Here is a 23,364-nt window from a genome sequence, read left to right on the forward strand (position 1 = left end):
TGAGCCTGAGTGTCTTGAGTCCAATCACATGGACACATGGAAATGGGTAAGAATGGAAGAACTCCACAGATTTCCCCTTGATCTACATACATGTACTGAGGTATGTGCATGCATATACACACAAACACCTAGTATAGTAATGATTTTAAAGCTATCCATGCCTTTAATTATTGTGTAAGCATGGAGCATTTGCCATCTCCCAGGCACACAGTAACTTCAAAGATCAACGCTCTCACTGGCCTCCTGGGGAAGATTCTCCCATACACTATCTACCACCAAACAGATGGCAAGAGGGCCTAGAGAATTTGTTTAAGGTTAGTTTGGCTTCAATTCTTTCCTAGCAGTTTCTGTTACACACTTCAAAGTTCTGGCAATTTTTATTATCCCTTGATTTCTTTCTATCTCTTTTTCATTTGTAAGTTGACTTCTGATATGCTTCTGAAAGTCTGGCCTTAGTCACTGTTCTAACTGTCCTTGAATTCCTTGGCAATAAACAGCATCATGAATAAAGCTAAGATGATTATATTTCATCTATCCTAGAAAATTTGGTGGAGTGTTGTGCTAAATCCATAGCAAATAACACGATAGATTATTAGTAGCTAAAGCCATCATCAGTATCAAGACCCTAACATAAAAAGTCCTTCAGTAAGTGGATACCATGAGAACAAAACGTTGAATCTAAGAATTATCAAACTATAGTATTTTATAGAATTCCTGAATATACAAAGAAATGGGTTGTTTTCCTTTTGTTATCCTGTCCTGTCAAATTCAAGTGAAAGCTTTTGTTTTATTTTATTATATTTAATTTTGTTATATTTTATTATTATCTCTTAGAAGTCTACTCTTTTCTAATGAAAGAGGAAAAACTGGATCATATGGGAGCGGTCATGGAAAGGTACTTGAAGAAACCCTAATCAGAATATATTATGTGAAAAAAGAGCTTATTTTCAGTAAAAGAAAAAATGAAATTAGCAAACTTAAATAATTGCCTTAAGTGTCTTAGAACCTTCCATATAAAATACATATAATAACTAATTATAATTCCATTGTAAATACAGAATAGGATTATTTTCATTTAGCATTTATATTTTTCATACTATTCTTTTATGTGTTTACTTTGACAAACATCTTGTTATGTCCCTCAGGCTGAACTAGAATACTAAATTCTCCTGGCAAGTCTCCAGACTTAATGGAATCATTGGCTTGTACCATAATCTTCAGCTATAACACAGAAAAGAATTGTTACAGAAATGATCACAGTACCTAGAATTCCTTGAATGCCATTAAGTTTTTAACTGAATCTATTCCCTTTCTACTTAATGTACAATTATCTATTGCTTGCACTGTTCAGACTCCATCCAGTGTTGCGTCTCCTTCAGAAGACTCAAATGTCAGAAATCAACAAACCAGTGCCCAGGCAGGTGCAATATATTTAAATACCAGAACATAAATAAACAATTTTTAATCATTCCATATTTCTATTAATTTTAACAGGGAAATATTCAAGGTAGTTAAATAAGTAGAATTATAAAGTTATATTGGAATATTTACTAAATATAAATGGTAGCATCTAAGTATGTTTAAATTTTAACTAAGTAATACCATTTTTTATTGTATCAAATATGCTTATTTTAGGGGCTTGCCATATAACTTAGGGGATAAAGGCAGCTGCTGTTAAGCATAATGACATGTACACAGATATGGGATCAGGTGAAAGAGAGAACTGATTCCACAAAGCAATCTTCTAACCTCTATGTGGGCACTAAAGCTCAAACACAAACAAGCATACATACATACACACACACACACACACACACACACACACAGACACACACACACAAAGAGAGAGAGAGACAGAGACAAACAGAGATAAATAGAGACAGACAGAGACAGACAGAGACAGAGACAAAGAGAGAGAAAGAGAGATAGACACATAGACAGAGACATACTCAGAGAGAGAAAAAGGAGAGGGAGAGGAGAAGGAAGGGAAGGGGTAGGAAAAGGAGGAAAGAAGAGATAAAGGGAAAAAGGAAAGGAAAGAGTGAGGGAGGGAGGGAGATTTTCAATAAAATAAATATACTTTTATGAAGGGGAGAAGAAGAAGGGATGGGTACATTATCACAAATATATAAGATGAATATATCTAAAGGTTTAATATGAAATATAAAACTGTATTAATAAGACTGTATTATATTAAGGAATTTTGTTAAGCAAGTTTGAGCTGCTTGTATCACACAAAAACAGTTATTAGGTACGTATGCAGTTATACATAGGAATATTAGTCCATTTGTTGACTTCACCATAGCAATGAATATATTAGCAGTATGTGTTCAATAACATTATGTTCTAAACCTCCAATACACATAAGATTTGTTTGTTAAGTGAAATTATGAGAACCATAATTATCCAGGATGATTTTGGATAAAACGGTGTCTGCTGTTTTTCTCAAGTTCAAAGAGCTGGGTTCCTGTATTTTACCTAGAAACCTCATCTGTAGTTCTCAAAATGCCATTTTCTCTTCCACTTTGATAAAATTGCACATGACTGAGGCCACTACCATACTGTATACATCAGTGTCTCACACATTTTTTATCAAACTAAAAGGATTTTGAGATAATTGACTGAAAGTCAGAAAGGATTTTTTTTTTCTGCAACAAGAAGTGTGTATCTCATCAGGTACATGTTCTACTCAGCAACATTTTTCTCATTTTAATCTGCCTGTCAAAAATGTTGGAAGTATAACAATATTTTTAATATCATATCATTCAGGAATTTCAAATCAATCTTTTGGTAATTACAGTATGAATGTGCCCCCCCCCCATGAAATAGTTAGGATTCATGTATTATTTCTAATCACTTTTCTCAGGAAGAAACTGAGGTTAAGAGAAGATTAAAGATTTGGTAAAGATAATGGAAGTAATTACTAATGACTCTGAGGATTAAATCCCAGACCTGTGGAGTGCTACATGGAAAAACTATGTTTGTCTGTTCATCAAGTATAGAATTTAGCTCTTCTGTTAGAACATGAACTACCAGAAGGTCAAAAAGCTACAATAATTCTTAATGCTTTTAAATATGTTTATCTATTTACCACTATGTGTATGGACACAGAGGTATACACAACCATCTTCTACAATATTCTCTAGGATATCATTTGAAACTAGAGCTCTCTAATTTGACTTTTCCAGCAATATGGCTTGTCCATGATTCCTGAGATTGTGGGTTAGTGTCCAATGCCTGGCATTTACATGTATTCTGAGAAGAAAAATTCCCTCACACTTGCATGGCAAGGAGCTTTACTCACTGAGCCATCTCCTCAGATTCCTCTGAAGTTTCCTTTACCTGCTTTTATTCACTTCCTTCTCCTACACTCAATATGCTAATTTTCCTGAGAGCCAACATTCATTTAGTTTTGACACAGAGAGAGCTGAAGTCCAGTACCCATCTTCTCAGGTACGCTGGGTGACTTTTTGGGAGGCAAACAAGAGTTGGAAAAATGTAGGTGCTTGTATTAGTCAAGGTTTTACTGCTGTGAACAGACACAATGACCATGGCAAGTCTTACAAATGACACATGTAATGGGGGCTGGTTTACAGGTTCAGAGTTTTAGTCCATTATTAAGAAAGGAACATGGGAGCACCCAGCAGATATGGTACAGGAGGAACTGAAACTTTTACATCTTCAACCAAAGGCTGGTAGCAGAATACTGACTTCCAGGCAGCTAGGATTGGGGTTTTATAGCCCACACCCACAGGTACACACCTACTCCAACAAGGCCACACCTACACCAACAGGATCACACCTTCTTATAGTACCACTCCCTGGGACAAGCATGTAGAAACAATCACAGTACTAAAATTCCTGTGTGAATGAGTTTTTCATTTCTCAAGGGGTTGTATATTAATCAATCTTCCAAAGTCTCCCAGGCGTAAAATCCTTAGATCAGTCATTACAAACATTTATATAAATATTGACATGCTGAACTACTAAAAACAGTATTGAAAAAAATCTGTCAGATAAATCTTTTGTCCTATATTCAACAGAAGGCCTAGCATCTAATGTTTATATAATTTATTTTATTTTGACTTAATTTCATATTTACTGAATTTTATTTTATTTGTTTGTTTTAAAGTGGTGGTGGATAAGGAGATAACGCAAATAAGCTGTGGTACACATAGAAGTATGAAGACTATATGCAATTGCTAGTTGTCTCCTTCCAGCACGTAGTTCTTAGGGCTCCAACTGAAATCTTCAGGAGTTTGGAGGTAGGTGCCTTTAAACACTAGGCTATGTCTTTAGCCCACTAATTCTCGTCAGTTCATATTATCATGATATTGATAACCAGCCTCAGACGTCTTATCTGGCAAGGAAACCACATGATTTGATGGACTGTAAACTATAAGAAAGTTAGGAAGCATTAGGCATAAATGTTTCCCAGGTTTTTAGTTACCCCCAAACATGCTTGAAGTTAAGGCCCTGCCTGAGGTAGGTTCATGTCTGCTATAGATCTGTAAGTAGGGTACAGGTAACATGAACATATTCACATGTGTACCTTCCCACAGTTCACTATGCTCTCTCACTCTTTCCTCTCCCCTATTTCTCCCTCTCTCTAAGTATAATATTATAGGCATACCATTAATTCCTAGTACACCCTTGACTGTTACCATCATTGCTGCACATTGTCTAATATGGTAATGACTTTGGACTTGAGAATGATTCATTTAATTGACCTTGAATGGGATTTATAATGATTCTATACCTCATTCACTTTATATGCAATATAAGTGTAATGAAACCTGTACATGTTGCTTATCTGAACTAAATGACAAAGTATTAAAATCATTTAGTTAGTGAGTTAAATGTTATGATGTTCTCCAAAATAATGTTCTATTGTAGTAGTGTTTCAATAAATTAAAATCGGAAACCTTGCCTAATATAAGACCATTTTTAAGGTCATTTTAAAGAGGGAACTACATGATCAAATTGTATAGAATATATATCTCTTATTTTTTTGACACAAAAGCAAGAGATTTATTTTCTAGCTCTTTGGGGCTGAACCTCAATCAGACCCTCAAGGTAAGTGAATAGAAGGCGACCATGAATGGCTATTACAATCAGTTTTTATAATTTTGTGGGCACAGTTGCCATATTTTTCCCTTTAGCCAACCCATCATTTCTTTGCCTGAGTGATTCTGATTGTTATCAGCTTAGAGGTGGCATTTGTGCAGGGGGTGTTCCAATACCCTCGATTCCCCAGAGAGCACCCCCAGTTGTATAATTTCTTTTTACTGTGTTAAAGTGCCAAGAGGAGGAGGGGTTCCAGTAGGTGTCTTCTGTAGTATCACATCCCCAGGTAACACAATAAAACTAGTCTAGATCCCAGCATTCTGAACTTCTGCCCAGCTTCTTCCATCTCCAGGGCAAATGTAAATGGGGGTCTCCCGGAGGTGATACGTCCATGCAGGAAATTCACATTCTATCTCCCACTCACCCAACCCAGATCCCTCTTTCTCCCATATGGTCAGTTTGCTCTTGCCCGCACACCTGTCATGGGTAGGGATATCCCACAAATCAAGTCCTATGACAAGCTGGCAAAGGTCAAAAGTGAGGTTGGGCCACCAGGTGTTGAGGGAGTTGGAGGCTGTCAGAGAGGTAACTTCATTCTTAGTTTCAGTGGAAACCACGACCTTGATGGTAGGGCACATGGGGGCTGAATAGGATGGGGGAAGTAATCAAAATCCAGTTACCACCAGGTGGACAGGATCAGGGCTGACCGACCCTGGGCTTGAGTGGATTGCCCCTCTTCTGTACAAGGCAGCAAGAGTCCCTGAGGAGTGGGGCATCTACAACTTTCACTACATGCACCCAGGCCACAATACCCTGCAATACTGTCCACTTTGAGAAATATATCTCTTAAAGGCTCATTGAAATTAGAATTGTCTCATTCAGAAACTGTCTCTCTTATAAAGTTATAAACAAGAACACTTTGCTTAGTTTAACAAAAAGGTTTTATTCTCAGCGCAACAGCGCAATCCATGGAAACATATTCTGTGGTAGTTTGAATGAGATTGACCCTTATAAGCTCATATATTTGTATAGTTTGTCACCCGTTGATAGAACTATTTGGGAAGGGTTAAGATATTTGGTCTTGCTCCAGCAGGTGAATCACTGAGGGTGAACTTTGAGATTTCAAGATTCGAGTAATTCCCTGGGTGTTGACTGCCTCCCACAGACAGTTTGAGATTTATATGAGATTTATCTCTTAATGCTGCTTTGAATTTGATCCACCATCATGCAGTTCAACCCTTTGAAATATTAAGCCCAATTACATGTTTTATTTTGTAAGTTGCTTGTTCATAATATTTTAATCATAGAAATGAGAAAGTAACTATGATACTATTGTATTAGATATAGTAAAATTTTCTTCTACTTTCAGTCCACTAAATATGCCCCCACAATCTAAAATATTTTTAATATATTCTGTTACTCAGAAATGAGTAGAAAATGCATAGACTTGTAACAACAGTGCAAAAGAAATAGCTCAACTCTTAAAAGCATTATCTGGTCTTGCTGAGGATCCAAGTTCAGTTCTCAACACCAACATGATGGCTCAAACCACCTGCAAATTCAGTTCCAAGGATCTGGTAGCCCTTTCCAGCCTTCACAGACTCCTGTATATAGCACACATATATACCCTCAAGCACATGTACAAATATATTTATTTAAAAGTGCATTTTAATTGCAGACATTCTAGGGAGGAAGCTTTTTCTACAAAGTGCTTTCCTATACAAACACTGTGACCTGCATTCAGATGCCAAGATTCCATATGAAAGTGGAGAGCAGTGTTTCAAATCTGCAGCTTCTCTGTGATGAAGAAATGGAGACAAGATTATTATTCAGGCTTGCTAATAGACCAATTAGTAAAGCCTACATTTACTGAAAATGCTAGCTCAAAAATTAAGGAATAATAGAATTCAGAAAGACATCAACTTCTGTGCCCCCCCACCCGGTACAGATCAGGTACACACACAAACATCTACACACACTTAAAGACTAATTTGCAAGGGGTGCAGCATGCTAGTATTTTTATCAAGTTACAAAAACACATGCATGCGCGTACACACACACACACACACACACACACAGATATGAGCAGGTAGAGGCATATATGCATATGCACAAACACACAACACAAAGGGAAGCTTTGCAGTTAAGCAACACTTATTTTATATAAAAGCTGTTTATCAAGTACGCTATTAATTATTCAACATTTCAATCCATGTCTGTAATTCCAAAATACCTTTTACAAAGTAATTAACGACTTGACATCTGACAAGCATTATTTTGTGTGGTGAGTGTACCTCTGAGTGCACATCAGGACAGTACAGTATACAAGCCCAAAGAAGAACTGTATTCATGGCAGACCATGATCTCAGGAAAAAGTGCTTGCTGCATTTGCATCCTGTACTGTGGTATACCCCAATTCCTGTATTTCCATCCACCCAAATCCGATATCATTCTTCAATATGTACAATAATGTTCTTTACTTTTCCATGGCAATATGATTCTAGAATGTTCTGACAATGGAGTGCTGAATTGTGCCTTCTTATTACCACCAATTTCCTTTGACTAGAAATTTCCAATTTTGGTCAAATTTGTCTACCAAAATGAATCTGTGCCAAGCTCTGATCCAGGCTTAGATATTTCTTCTTCTCCCAAGATTCATAGACTCATATGTTCTAGGTCTTCATCATATTCTTTGTCACAGAGTCTCCTCTTAGAAAGTGTGGCTCATATGATTCTTGTTTTTATTTTTAATTTCTAAGTTTTCTCTTTTAGACCTCCAAAATATAACTGTATTCAAGAAAGAATACTTGGATAAATAACAAGAGGAACATGGCTGCAGTTTAAATAGGCATCATTACCTTTCCTGTATGGAGTTTAAACCAACTTATACCTTTTTTTTTATATCTTGGACAGTATGCTTTACATAAACAACTTTCAAAAAGAAGATTGTATTTGGTTCATAGTTTCAGAGAGTTCACTTGAAAGTTACTTTATGTCATTTTATATATTGGGGCAGAATATCATCAAACTAGAACAGATGACAAAAGTCTCTGTCTCTGTGTCTCTGTGTTTGTCTTTCTAACCATATTTCTCTCTGTGTCTTTCTGTCTCTGTTTCTCTCACTGTGTGTGTGTGTGTGTGTGTGTGTGTGTGTGTGTGTGTGTGTGTGTGTATGCTAGAGTGAGACTTCACCTATGTGTATGGATGTACTAATAGGTACCTTCTACTCTTTTCTTTGAGGTAGGGTCTGTACTGACTTAGAGTTTTGCCATGTGAGCCATGCCTATGAGCATCATGGAACTCTTCTGTGCCTGCTTCCTATTTCACAACACTGGGGTGTTGATAGCCTTCACGCAGCAAAGCACATGAACTCCTTACTTTCTGGAGAGTGGGAGGAAAAGGGAAAACGGAGAAAGTGAAACAGGGAGAGAACATGAACAAAACAAATCCAAAGAGGCAAATTAAGTAAATTGCCTTTTCAGCTAGATGCCTTCTCCTAAAGTTTGCATAACCACTCAAGATAATATGACTTAATTTAACACAAATACTTAATACATATACCCAAGTGGTCACACTATACCATTGTCATTACAAACTCCAAGGTAATAAAATTAATGAGAACATAATTTAGGTGTTGATTATGTCATGGGTTGGCTTGCAAATGGATGGGGTTAGTAAACTTAGTTAAATAAATGTTATTAAAGTTTAAAGAATGGATAGTGACTGTTTACATTTTTCTGCTGCTATTGTAAAAACACCTTAAAAATCAAGTGAAGGGTAAAGCAAGTTATTTTGGCTTACAATTCAAAGATATAGTGCATGGTCTGCAAGTCACCAAGACAAGGCATACCCACTATGCCTTTGCAGGCATGAAGCAGAACAATTAAGGCAGAAAATCAGTGGCTGATAGCTCATTCCAGAGGCTGAGTACTAGGAGTTTACTCTCAATTCATCCCAGGTGTAGAGCTGTGACCTTGAACTCCACAGACTCCTTAGAGGGAGCATGATTTCTTGAGAAATTGGTGCCACCCATTCTGGACTGGTCATTGTACCTCAATTCATGCAATCAAGAGTATCTCTCACAGACATGCGAAGACACACATCCTTAACTAAAACTTCAGCTTCTTCAATATTTTTCATAAAGAATGCTGAGTCTAGAATCACCAGATCATAATCTGATAAAGACTTTTAATTCAGTTATTCTTCAATAAAAAGACCTACCCCAAATGTCTGTAGGATATTCTGAGTTGGGTCCTACAGCTATATCATAAGGCCATATGGGTAAAGGATTTTGCCTTTTGCCCTGTTTCCTATCACTGGCTCGTGAGGATGGCTTCTATGTTGCTGTCAATACCCTGCTGCCTTCATAGTTACCAAGTGCCTTCAGCCTTCCAGTGTAGACCAACAGATCTTTAGATACCTTCAGGCTTTATATTATAGGTTGAGATGTTGTTGTCTCCAGCCCCCAGCGCAATGCAGCTACCTACTTCTTAGCCTCAACAATGTAAAGAGAACCATTGGTAAACCATTCCAGACATAGCTTATAGGACAGTAAAATAAAACCCCTTTTAATAATATCCACTCTATGGTTTCTGTTTATTTAGATAACTCTGATAAATATAATAGCTGATATTTATTTTTCTGACCTCTTTATTGAAAAGCAATATTTACAAAATTATATAGGCATGGTGAACTGCAAAGTTGTTCCCACATCATCTTGACCCTGTGATCACACACACACACACAACACACACACACACACACACACACACACACACACACACACACACACACATTCAACAAACAAAGTGGATTTGTGCCAAGAAGTCTTTATTTACAGACTCAGATAATTTAATGGAATAAGAAATTTTAATACATTATAAAATTAATATTTTGCTGTTTTCAATAACTTAAAAACTTCTGTTTAACCTGAGAAACATGAAAACCAAAGATAAACTATATTTGAGGTAAATTATTCCTTTATCTGCCTGATTTGGAAAATTATTAAAATAGGTTCCTGTGAGTCCCTGGTTTCTGTCCCCAAGGAAAGAGAGAGAGAGAGAAAGAGAGAGAGAGAGAGAGAGAAGGAAGAGAGAGAGAGGAAGGAAAAGGAAGGAAGGAAGGAAGGAAGGAAGGAAGGGAGGAAGGAAGGAAGGAAGGAAGGAAGGGAAAAAGTGGGGTTGCATATGCTTGAAATTCTAGACCTAGAGAGGAAGGCAGAGTAAGGATATTCAAGGTCATCGTCAACTGTACATTAGGTTTTATATAAGTCAAACCTATTATCCCAAACAAATCTCAAAAGGCAGAAAATCAGTGGCTGATAGCTCATTCCAGAGGCTGAGTACTAGGAGTTTACTCTCAATTCATCCCAGGTGTAGAGCTGTGACCTTGAACTCCACAGACTCCTTAGAGTTAGCATGATTTAGAGGGGGTATAAGACTCGAAGTCCTGATTCTGAGTTTGATGAGCAGTCACTTAAAATTTTTACACTATTTGGTAGAGTGATGTCTTATGTCTTCAGAAAACTTCCAGGCCAGAAAGTGAATGCTGGATGATAGTAGGCCAGGTAAGTGAAGGCCAGCTAATGGGGAGTTTCAGAAGATGTCACATTCATGGAGCTGGCTTGTTGTGAAATAGAACAACATTTCATTATTAATCATGAAATGTGAATCTAAGCTCAAAGGGGTTATAGTTTAGAACAAATGCTGCAATAATTTCTTGTAATGCAAGTTGCAAATATTTTAGCATTGTCATTTCAGAGAACTGCAACATAGCCCTGTGAACATCACATTTGAAATCACTCGATCCAGGAACTTTTTACTGCAGAAATGGATGCTTTTCTAAAATGTTTTTTTTTTTGTTTTGTTTTGTTTTGTTTTGTTTTTGGCCAGGAACACAAACCATCTGCTTCCTTCAGTGATACAGTATCTCAGTTCACAACACAGTTCCAAATGAGTAATGGAAATTTGTTTTTACAAGTCATTTTTATCTGTTATAGGAATGATTAATAACTCCAGAGCCAAACTTATAAAAAAGAGGAAAACACAATTGAACAAATTTGAATTTGAGGGAGCCAGATCAAAGTCTTGTAAAAGTAAAGAAAACCTAAGCAGATGACGTGAGATGGTCAGCTTTTCCATTGTTCAGAGAAAGGAAAAGAACATGGGGCGTCACCCCAGGCTTACAGTGGTTAAAAGATTAGTTGTCAGCTTGACAAATCCAGGGAAAAATGTATGGACATATCTGTGAGGTGTTTTCATATTAAGTTTATTAAGATGGGAAGATACTTTGGGCAGCATCAATCATGGGCATGAGATATTACACTGAATGAAAAGGAGAAAGTGAGAGTGGCACCAGCACTCCCTCTCCTTTCCATTTGTATATACGGGATGACTTCTGCAATAATTTCATCATGAAAGACTATAATCCTAAATGGTAAGTTAAAATAAATGCTTTCTTTTAAAGTTGCTTTGTTGGTATTCTGTCACAGTAAAAGGAGGAGGAGCTGTCTTCCTACACCCAAAAGTAACTACTACTTTCTAAGGTAGTATGATTATCCATGTTACCATCATTATTTTGTACTAAAATTGAATTATTTTTCCCATTTTTGGTCATTTTTTTCTTTCTTTCTAATACTGTGAGAGTAAAACAATTCAAACATATCCTCTTATTCCTCAACGATTTGTAAGTTTTATTAATTTTTCTGTCTTTGACTCACTTAAAAATTGTATTGAAGTGTTCTGGAGAGATTGCTCTGGGTGTAGAATATTTCCTGCACTTGCAGAAGACTATGGTTCAGTTCTCAGCACCCATGCTGAGGAGCACACAACCAGTTATAACTCTAACTCCAGAAATTCTGATACCTTCATTTGGCCTCCTTGTGTCCTGAACCATACAAGATAAAATGAGACAGATGTAAAAGAAAGAAATGTTCTGAATAGGAAAAGGGCTTCTGAAGGAATCAGATGAATTAAAAGACCTGAGATGATGATAGCCTCCACCTTTCAACACTTCTTCTGCCTCTTTACCCAAATGCGTGTCCTTTGTGGTGGCATCCTCATCCTGGTGATACTAAGGCAAGTTCATGTATGCTGATATCAATTTTGATAAATTCCATGTCTTCCATGATTTCCCCCGTGTACTTGTGGATGTAGGCTTTATGACTGGACATTGCTGTGAACTGCTTTAAGATGTACTTAAAGAGGTTATGGAAGGCTGGTTGGTACCAATGAAAGTAACTGCCACCTTGAGACCATTTGGTGAGGCATGACAGTGTTTTGACTTCATTGAGAGTTCCTTTCATAAACTAACATTTCTTCTCATTCTTCATTGAATCATCAACTTCTTTCATAGATGTCTGTTAATTTAAGACAGAAGATATGCTACAGTATTGGCCATGGTGGCAGTCATAAGAGCCATCAGGTCCTGTCATCCAACATGTAATGAGGGTCTGATATTGCTGGCTTCCATGCATAGCAATAGGGACAATGTCTGGTGTGATAAAATTGAGACTGGGAAGGGCACCAGACATAACCCTGACTAGGGAAGAGGAGCCAGGTGATAGCACTGAATATAGTGACCAAATGAAGAAGTAGTTATCATCCCTGTAAGTTAATGGGATAAGATTGAAAGTATAGAAACAGATGTCATGAAGGTTTCATTATCAATTCAATAGGTCTCATCAGTGCTCTCTACTAACTGACAGAAAGAAAGGTAGGATTCAATCGGGGTGTTGAAAAATTTGATCTGAACATTACACTGAAGATGTTTATGATGTACTCTGGTAATTTTTCTCAGATATCTCTATTGAAGCAGGGTTTCCCCTCCAATCCTATTCTCCCACCAGCCAGTGTGTGTGTGTGTGTGTGTGTGTGTGTGTGTGTGTGTGTGTGTGTGTGTGTGTTTATATTTGTGGAAGTGTAGTGTATATTTTCCTGCATATGTGAAAAGCAGAAAGGAATACTAGATCACTTTCATCTATCACTTTGTACCTCATGTTTCTAGGCAGACACTAGTTGAAACTGTCATTTGTCAACTGGCTCAAGTGATTGGTCAATGCAATCAGAAATTTTCCCATATTAATCTCTTCAGTGCTGAGATTACAGGTACCCACCACTGCACTTGGGTTTCTATATGACTACTGATCTTTCTCAGGTCTGTCTTATTTGCACATCAAGAACTTTATATATTACCTACCTTTTAGAGGTTGTGTTCATCCAAGCAACTACAGTGAAAACTTACTTTGCTATGCCCATGTGGTTTTGCTATATAAAGGAGCAAAAAGCATACAAAAAGGTTGTGATGTGAGTTGAAATGCATATAAAACATGATTTAGATGGGTAACCCTCTTACTTACACTGAACATTGAATGAGTCCTCCAGGCATGAGCCATGCACTCATATGCCTCAGCCCTAATGTTTGTGACAATATTTGATGTAATATCATAGATATAATTCTATTTTAGAGGTAAATGTAACATAAATATTTGTCTACTGTTTTTCAATGTGTGCCCAGTAAGCATAGAATAGAATCTCAATTCCATAAGGTTTTATTTTCTGATGTAAAGTGTTGGAAACAGTCAATACGAAACATATGTTGAAAGCAAAATTAAATCCTTGTAGATCTTAGTTCACCTACTTTATCAAAGTTCTCATATTTAATGTCTTGCCCTTGTTATAGACTTTTAAGTATGAAAGAAATTGAAAAAATAATGTATATACAGTTCAGATAAAAATTGAAAAAATAGTACCTTACATTATTATCTTGCCTATAATAGTATACAACTTATAGAAATGATAAAGTGAAAACCAGGAAGGATGCTGATGGAAGTATATTATTCTTCGTGAAAATGTATTTTGTTTTTTATTTCAAAACTCATGCTAATAACCATCTTCTAACCAAGAACCCCCATTTCTGTCTTTCAGAACATGAAAAAATATGAAATTTATTCATGTCTTAAATAAAATTTGTCAGTACTATGATACATTAAAAATTATTCTCATATCCCCAAGAAAATAACAAAATAGTAGAAAGGTTTATTTTTCTTTTCAATAAGGGTAGAGTTCATCAGGAGCGGAAAGTCAGGTAGTAGACATTTGCTCACATAGCATATAATCAGGAAGTGAAGAGATGAAGGCTGGTGCTCAGCTTGTAGTTTGTTTTGTTTTATTTTTCTTGGTTTGTTTGTTTTTTTTTCAGCCCAGAACCACAGCCCATGGAATGGCATCAATCACTGTGAGCTTGTGTCTTTACATATCAATAAATACACTAGAGAGAAGAAATTCCCTTACAGGCACCCCAAGTTTTGTCTTCTAGGTGATTCTAGCTCCTGAAGATCAACATCAACCTCTGCTCTTTTGATTGGTAAGGATATTCATCAGGAATTGGTAACTTCTGCAATGCTTGACTCATAGATGTAGCTCTAGTCCATCTAGAAGTTTGCATCTTCTCTTGTAGAAATGCTGCTCCCTCTTTCTTAATGTGCAAAGTCATCTTCCAGGTTCTTCTGTGACACATCTTCATCTTCCAAGTACAATTTTGTTCTTCTAACTCTAGTTAAAAATTAAACTTAGTTGTCTGAAGAGAACATGGTAAATCATGAATATTCATGAACTCTTGTTTTGGTTTATCCATATTTTGGTATTTGGAGTATTATAGTAACATACATTTTATATTGGAAGTGGCAGATATTATAATTATTTTAAAAAGAATAGAAATAATTAAGATAATGCTATTCCCTCTATAGGCTTGCAAGCTGTCATAAATTTAGGTCGTCTGTACTTTACTTAATAGACATATTTAATTGAGTTCACAAACACTAGAAAAAGACGTAATTTCACTCGTCAATGCATTTGTCATTCTCTTGATACATTCTGTGTCCTTTCTTCCACTTCCCACACTGAGCAATAATTTTACAACCTACAAAGTTTCTCACTCAAAATGTCTGTTCTGTTCTCTCTCTCTCTCTCTCTCTCTCTCTCTCTCTCTCTCTCTTTCTCTCTGTGAGTGTGTGTGTGTGTGTGTGTGTGTTTGCTATGTGCATTTCACATCTCTACTAGTCAACACACCCTGTGCTGCCTGCTGACTCTATGTTAATATGTTATTAAAATGCCAATAAAAAGAATATTATAATTTTTTAAGTGTGTTTACATGAAAATGGATAAAAGGACACTAAGTAAATGGTTATATAATGAAATAAACCCAGGAAATCAATTTGTTCTACTGCACTTTGATGACTTGAAAAATACGACTTTGAAGAATATTATAAGATTACTATACACTTCATACTGTGATGATCAAAGTAAAAATCTTCTGTTCAAATAGTGACTTGGATTATGTAAAAATCAGAGAGGGACCTAAGGTATTACAGGTATGCGTATGCCTTCATTAAATTCAGCAAACTCAGCAACAGCACACTGGCCATTTAACTGTTTCCAGAGGAAGCAAAGTACTGATATATATATATATATATTTACACACACAATATCGAATACAAAAATTTCAAACATATTTTAGCTCGAGTGAAGAAACACAAATGGATGATGATGTTTAATAAGCATTATTCATCTTTTAGAAAATCTAAGTATGACTTGCTTGCATTTAGACAATGTGTTACACTGTAGAAATAATTGACTGCTTTAAAGTAAAAATTGGTTAGGGATATTGCACAGCTAGCCAATTGTTTATGATGTAGACAGAAGTTCAGTTCTCTGCACTCATGTTAAAATCTTAACACAGTATCAAATATATCCAATTCCAGTTTTGGAGAGGTCAAGAAGAAGACTGTTCAATTGAATTGGCCAGGAGTGTTGCCAAATCCAATCTCATTGCTTCAAGTTCATTGAGAGATCTTGTCTCAAAAATAGTAAGGTAGAGTGGCTGGACAAACAGGTTCACAGTTCAAAATACTTGCTCCTCTTCCAGATGACTTGCCATCAGTTCTCAACACACTTTTTGGACAGCACAAAACTCCTTGTTACTTCTGGTTTAATGGGTCTGGCACCCTCTTCTTGACCCATTAGGTAGTCATAATTATGGGGAATATGCAGACATATATATATATACATATATATATATATATAATAATTAATAATAGATATTTCCTGAAAAATGCAGAGTGATATAAGAAGATACCCTTCTTGCCTGCATAAAGTCACACCGAATGAACTTTAGCTGCTGTTATTACCTCCCGTCATCATGAGATGCTGGCACTGATGTATAGAAACTACAGGGACAATTAACTTTTTATTCACAAATGTCTCTGTTTGTCTTAAAAAGAAAATCGTCCCTTTGCTTGAGTCCTAGTTATCAGTCCCCAACCATACAGCAAGCACAATGTAACCACTCCTACATGAGCCTATAGCTGTTGTAATTATCTTAATCTATTCAGGGTTTCTTTCTCAGTCTGTTGAGCAATCAGAAAAGTTGAATCACCTGACAATCAGGACATTCATTGTGGAGGCAACTCAAATCCTAAACAGCAACAAATAGCCATTGGCATAAATTAAAAATCAATGATACAGTCTAGGTGCACTACTGTTGTTCAAGCTGCTCCTGCAACTTGACTGTAGTGTTTTAGTGAATAAATAGACATAGTTTTCTGTAATGTGTAAGCTCTTTTTAGATGCTTGCAGCTATTCCTACTTCAGGGATCAATGGATCCATTTCCTCCAGTATGAGAAACTTTCACGTTGAAACACTGAATTCAATAACAAACATATCATTCTACATATAGCTCTATAAAATATTAAAGAACACCAAAGCCAAAAACTGCTTGAGTCTTTATATGACATGTCTTAAAACTAGCTGGAGAGATGGCTCTACAATTAAGTGTACTTGATGCTATTCAACACACACATACACACACACACACACACACACACACACACACACACAGAGAGAGAGAGAGAAAGCACAAGTCTTTGGTTATGCTCACATACACCATATCATCACACAGGTGGCACACACACATGCATGAATGCATACCCCAAAACAAAGACATACATACAAGTACACACAGAACCACAAAATTTATAAGCACACAGACAGTATACACTTGTAAAAAGAAGCTGTATGTCAGTTGATGCTCTATTTTAAAGTTTGATTTCAATCTATGTAGCATACATGCCAAGATCTAGTCTCAGTACATGAACTTCACTCCCAGAGCACATATTATGAAATTACTGAAGCAGGATTCTCAGGAAACAGAAAGCATATCCAAAGGACATTGTGGTATTTTGCTAGGGCAGTTATTTGAAAATACATACACATAAGTGAAAAGGAGAGATTATTTTTGGTATCTCAGTCTGATTGTGACAAGTATTGGCCTGTACAAATGTAATTACACAGACTATATGGAAGGAGGACTTTCCTGTGAAATTCAACTCATTGAGGGCCTGGGATAAAATTCTCACAGGAAACAGCAGTTCTCGCAAATTTTTTTTTCACTTTGTGGACCTGAACATTAATATTGGTGTCCACTCCTCTGAAAAAGTAAAATTCTCCCTTCATTATAGAATCGACTCTTCTACAAGGCAAATATATATATATAGTTCACTTTGTGGACCTGAACATTAATATTGGTGTCCACTCCTCTGAAAAAGTAAAATTCTCCCTTCATTATAGAATCGACTCTTCTACTAAGGCAAATATATATATATATATATATATATATATATATATATATTTGCCTTGGCCTGACATAAACAGTGCTTTACTGCAAAGAGACAAAGAATTTATTTATTATGCCACCTGTGACTTTCTCTTGTCAGAGGAAGTTATCCTTGTCAATGTAAAATCTCTAATAGTGCATTACAAGCACTATTAGAGACACTTGGCACAGAGTCTCATGAAAATATTTGCTGCTATCTTAACTTTGGATATGTTTCTGTCCTATATACTTAAGTCAGTTTTAGGTCTAAAAAAGCAGTGATTTTTTGCATTCATTTTGCCCTCTTTCCAGCCATTTACTATAGCGAAAGAAAAAAATGTAATGCAATAAAATTAAATTACAAAAAAAAAAACAACTTAAAAGAAAACATGACATTCTACCACATCAGTACTTTACATAACCACCACCACAACAACAACAACACACACACACACACACACACACACACACGAAAGAAAGAAAGAAAGAAAGAAAGAAAGAAAGAAAGAAAGAAAGAAAGAAAGAAAGGAAGGAAGGAAGAAAGGAAGGAAGGAAGGAAGGAAGGAAGGAAGGAAGAAAGAAAGAAAGGAAGAAAGAAAGGAAGGAGAAACCAAAGAAAACAAACAAACTATAAACCTGAAAATCTGGTGGTAACAGGAATTATCCTTCAGTTAATAAAACAAAACACGACGTGTAAGGTCAAAAATAATCAAAAATACTGCTTTTCAAATTAGAGTATCTGCTGTGGTCTCATGTAAGCTATATTCCTGTACACTCTAGCATCCACATTATAGAAATTTTATCTTATAGGACCTCAAAAGTAAAGGAAAACAGGTCAGGAAGGGAGTTCATTGCTCAATAACCTATGAGTAGAAGTTACTAATTTTTGTACTATTCAAAATGTCGTCACGTCTCCTTCTAATATAGCATCAATAAAATGAAGATGATGAAATGTATTTTCCAGATATGAGTAGTATGAGTAATAGTAGATGAACCACTTCGTGATTACTCCACAACAAAGATTCTTATGTGATAAGTGATTCCTTTTTTCATCTTCCTTTATGGATGAAATTGATGTGTTTGAGAGAAAATTAATGAAGAGGGAAATATAATGCAATTCATGCCACTTCTTTTATTTGTTCTTCATTTCAGTGTAATTATATATAATATATAAGAGTATGTGTATATGTTGTAGGTATGCATGTGAATATACTATATACTATATATATATATATATATATATATATATATACATGTTCATGTAGTTGTATGTGGTCATGTCTAAATGTGTGTACAGAGGCAAGAAGCTAACATTTCATGTCTTCTTATAATATTATTTACCTTCTGAGACAGTCTTCCTTTTGAAGTCAGACATTAATGCTTGGTTAAACTGGAGAGACAATGAACGTGTAAGTTCAACCTCTTCCCCCCCCCCCAAGACTAAAATTGCACATAAGCTAAATAAATATTTAAAAAGCCACAGAACTGAAGTCAAGTCCTCAAGCTTGAATGCAGTTTATACACCTCTATAAGCCTCATTCTGCCATTCCATTTTTTTTTAACTTTGAGCAAGGTTTTGATATAGGAAGATGCCTTGATGAATTTTTGTAAAATGTACACATTCCAAGTCTTCTTTGTCCATTTTTCTCACTCTGTACTAATATTAAGCATCCAGTGATTGTGTCAAACATGTGAGCCTCTTCCAAGTCAGATGCTGTACAGGTATGAATTACTCTATGAGCAGAATGTGGAAAGAAATACAAAATTATTCAACCTAAATTTATCTTGAGGCAGTTGCATCAATCAGACTATAACCCTTATGAAAGAAAAGATTACAATAGGCCAAAAACAGTCTGTCTGAAAATACTTATTAATATTCTACTATATCTGAAATCTTCAGAAGATGTCACTGTTTACAGTACTCTCTGTGAGGAACAGCTGTTGGCCCCTCACCAGTCTGAGGCACAAAAAGCTTGCTGAAGTATTGGCAAATCTTTGACAAATGTCTGCTGGTTAAAGCTAAAAGTTGCTCACGAACAGGTGTTTGAGATTAAAAAAAAAGCTTCAAGTGTAAATAGGTTTGAAAATTAGGGATAATTTATATACTATACACTAGGACTGCATATGGCCACCTAAAACAGGGAGTGATGGTGTTTATCAACAGCTTGAAGGTATATCACCATTGTGGAGTCCATTATGACAGGTGACTGCATAGTTTTAACATGTGCATCAGCATATGTCTCTTGCCTTGATGGTTCATATTAAATGATTCTACTAGAAAGAATTGTTAAATGTCTCTCTGTTAAAATATTTTACTTAGCTAAACTGTACTGTGACATACATAGAAGTTGTGATGCTATTGAGGAACACTACTTTTATTTATAACAACCTTTTTGATTTCTTTAAAAAGAAAAAGAAAGAACAACCAAGTATGTTTCCTTCTGGAAAATCCCACACACTTTTAGCAAAAAAATGAACATGAATTGAAGCCACAATATTCTGTGATACTGAAGAGACACAAAACACTAAAGAAAGACATTTCTTTCTTTCTTTTTAAACAATCACTTTATTAAAAATAGCAAATCTCACAAGTACTGATCAAATATTTGTCACTGGCCATTGGGAAACACATCTGCATGTGTACTGATTCTCTGACTTAAACTGAAACAGGACAGCTCCAGGACACCTATGCACCACCACCCTGTGACCAGCACTGGGTCGGTGTGCTGATGGCAAGGGCAAATCCTTCAGCCTGACTGAATGTTTAGCACGATGCATTTCAATTCCTTTAAGGAAACAGAAGAAAGCACAGCAGCACATCTCTGTATCCCACTTCCTGATGAGACCTACAGGCAGGCCACAGCCTCCCCAGCAGTGGATTACAGTGAGCACATAGACTAGAAGCGGCTTATGAACATGATCACTGCACTTGCATTCTCACAATGCTAGAGTTTGTTGCACAAGATGATTCTGCTACCGAACTCAGCTGGAAACATAATGACTGCTGCTTCTCTTCAAGTCTCAGGGAAGGCTGGCGACTGCTTTAGCTGTTGGATGCATTGGGAACGTCCTGTGAATCTGCCAAATGCAGTTTCTGTATAGAAGAATTCAATTCTTTTAACATATGTGAGCCTGGTGCCCTCAGAAATCAGAGATGGCTTCAGATCCCCAGAACTGAAATTATAGAGGTTCAGGGCCACCATGTGGGTGCAGTGAACAAAATCTGGGTCTTCTGCAACAGCAAGCAGCAAATACTTTTAGACGCTGAGTCAGCATTTCAGCCCCTTCAGACAGAAGCCGGTCCAGGTTTGCATCACTGGCTGCTTTCCGCTCATCCTCCGGAAGTTCCTCGAACTCCTTGTAGAGTTCCGAATTCAAGCGAGCTAATTTTTTCCTGTATTCCCCGGACATGTTCCATCTGTTCTATGGAACATTCATTTCCAAACGCCTGCAGCTTTATAGAGTGGAAATAGTTCAGCCGACTAAGGAGCCCGCGCTCCATCTTCTGGACATCAGAGACTTCAGTGAGGAAGGAGTGAGGAAGGAGTGCTGGATGGGTGTGAACAGAGCACCCTTCCCCTCTCCTCTTGGAGGTTTGTTCTTCTCTTACACTCTTTTTAACTTTGGCCTCTGGGAAGTTGACTGGGATGTGGGATTTGAAAATCCTGTGCTTTTACTAGCTAGGATGGCTTTTTGGGGGGGGGCATTAACAACCTGAGTAGAGCAGGCAGTGAAAGACTTGGGACTCTTCCTCTTTGCTTTTTGCTCTTTCATTGTCTTAAAATCTTTGTTGCATCAACACCAGCTTCATAGGACCTTAGTCCAGGTTCACCTGTCTGCCTTGGGCTCCATGCTCCCTTAGCCTCCTTCAAGTATGGCTCCAGTGGCCGCAAGAAAGAAAGACATCTCCTAAGAATGCAAAATTTTCACTACTAAATGTGACACAGATTGCAAAGTAAATACAGAAACGTATAGTTTAAATTGAGAGCAAAAATGGAAATAACTTGGGCCTTGAGTAAACATTGACATATTTATAACATGAAACACAAAATATCATGGGTAAAATGAAACAAGTGGGGATTTATGTATTGAAACTCTAAATTTCAATACAGACAACAAACAAATTAGAAAGGAGAAAATAAAATAGTTTGATAATCTATTGATATTGATATTGATATCTCTATTGATATTATAGAGATAATAGGTGATGATGATGATGATAGATAGATAGATAGATAGATACATACATACATACATACATACATACATACTTAGATACTTAGATACATAGAAAGACAAATAAATTGATAGATAGAAAAGTCATAAATATGGTAGGGGAGTTGATCTTTAAGTAACCTTTCTGGCCTGGAATTCCATTTGTTGTCAAAAATAACCTTGAACTTCTGATCCTCTTACCTCCACATCTATAGTTGCTGACTAATAGGTATGCAGCCCTAGACCCAGCACCCTCACTCAGCTTTATAGTACTCTGAATTGAACACAAAACATCCTTGATAAACAACTCACCAACTGTACTTTATTCCCGTCTTCATCATTTCTATATTGATGAAAAATAATCAAAATAATAGTGTGATTTATAAGGACATAAATGATAATAAAGCTCATAAATTATAATGTATAGGGATAATACATAATAAAAACATTTTTTTACAGTCACAAAGGTGTATAATGCTTTGAGGTAAAAGGATTGAAAGATTTTTAAGTTATGTCTATAAAATTTTATTCCTTTAAAAACTGACCAAGAATTGATGCTGAAGAGAAAGCTCAGTTGTTAAAAGCACTTGCCGTTCTTATAAAAGATACAAGTTGGGATATGGATCCTGTAATGGCCATTTCCTGTAGCCAAGCAGGATTCCCAGTGGAAGATTAAGGAACATAATCCAGCCACAGAGCTTTTGACCAAAAAATATGTCCTGTCTACAAGATGTGCAAGAAAAAAGATAGAGCAAAGTCTGAGCAAATATTGAATCAATGACTATTCCAAATTGAGACCCATTCCCTGAGCAAAATCAATCCCCACCACTATTAATGATACTCTGTTCAGCTTGCAGACAGGAAGCTGTTGCGACTGTCTGAGAGACTCCACCCACCAACCAATCAAAAGAGATGCAGAGACGCACACCAATATTAGGTGGAGATCATGGAGTCTGGGAGAATGTTTGGGAGAAAGATTGAGAGAACAAAAAATGACAGGGAATCCACAGGAAAACCAACATAGTCAACCAACCTGGATCTTTGGGGGGCTCTCAGATCCTGAATCACCAATGAAAGAGGAAGCACAGGTTAGACCTAGCCACCCTGCACATATATAGCAGTTAAGCAGCTTGGTATTTGTGCAGGTCCCTCAAACAACTGGAGCAGGTTCAATCCCTGAGCATGTTGCCTACCTGCCTTCTATGGATCCTGCACCCCTAAATGTACAGCCTTGTCTGATCTCAGGTGTAAAGGATGTGTCTAGTCATGAAGTAACTTGATGATAGGGTGTGGTGTGAGGGGTGTTGAGGGACGTGTATGTGTGGATTGAAACCTAAAGAAGGCTTCCCCTTCTAACGGGTGTAGGGAGAGGACTGAGATGAGGGATTACTTGGAGAAGAGGAAGGACTAGTATTGGGTTGTAAAGTGAATAA

General features: G+C 36.6%; 1 pseudogene; it reads right to left on the reverse strand.

Annotated features, from left to right (window-relative positions):
* Positions 1 to 20,759: 20,759 nt before the first annotated feature.
* Positions 20,760 to 21,526, reverse strand: LOC116911799 (annotated as a pseudogene).
* Between the last annotated feature and the right edge of the window lie 1,838 nt (positions 21,527 to 23,364).

This window comes from Rattus rattus, chromosome 10 (genome assembly GCF_011064425.1).
Source record: "Rattus rattus isolate New Zealand chromosome 10, Rrattus_CSIRO_v1, whole genome shotgun sequence".
In the NCBI taxonomy this organism is placed as follows: Eukaryota; Metazoa; Chordata; class Mammalia; order Rodentia; family Muridae; genus Rattus; species Rattus rattus.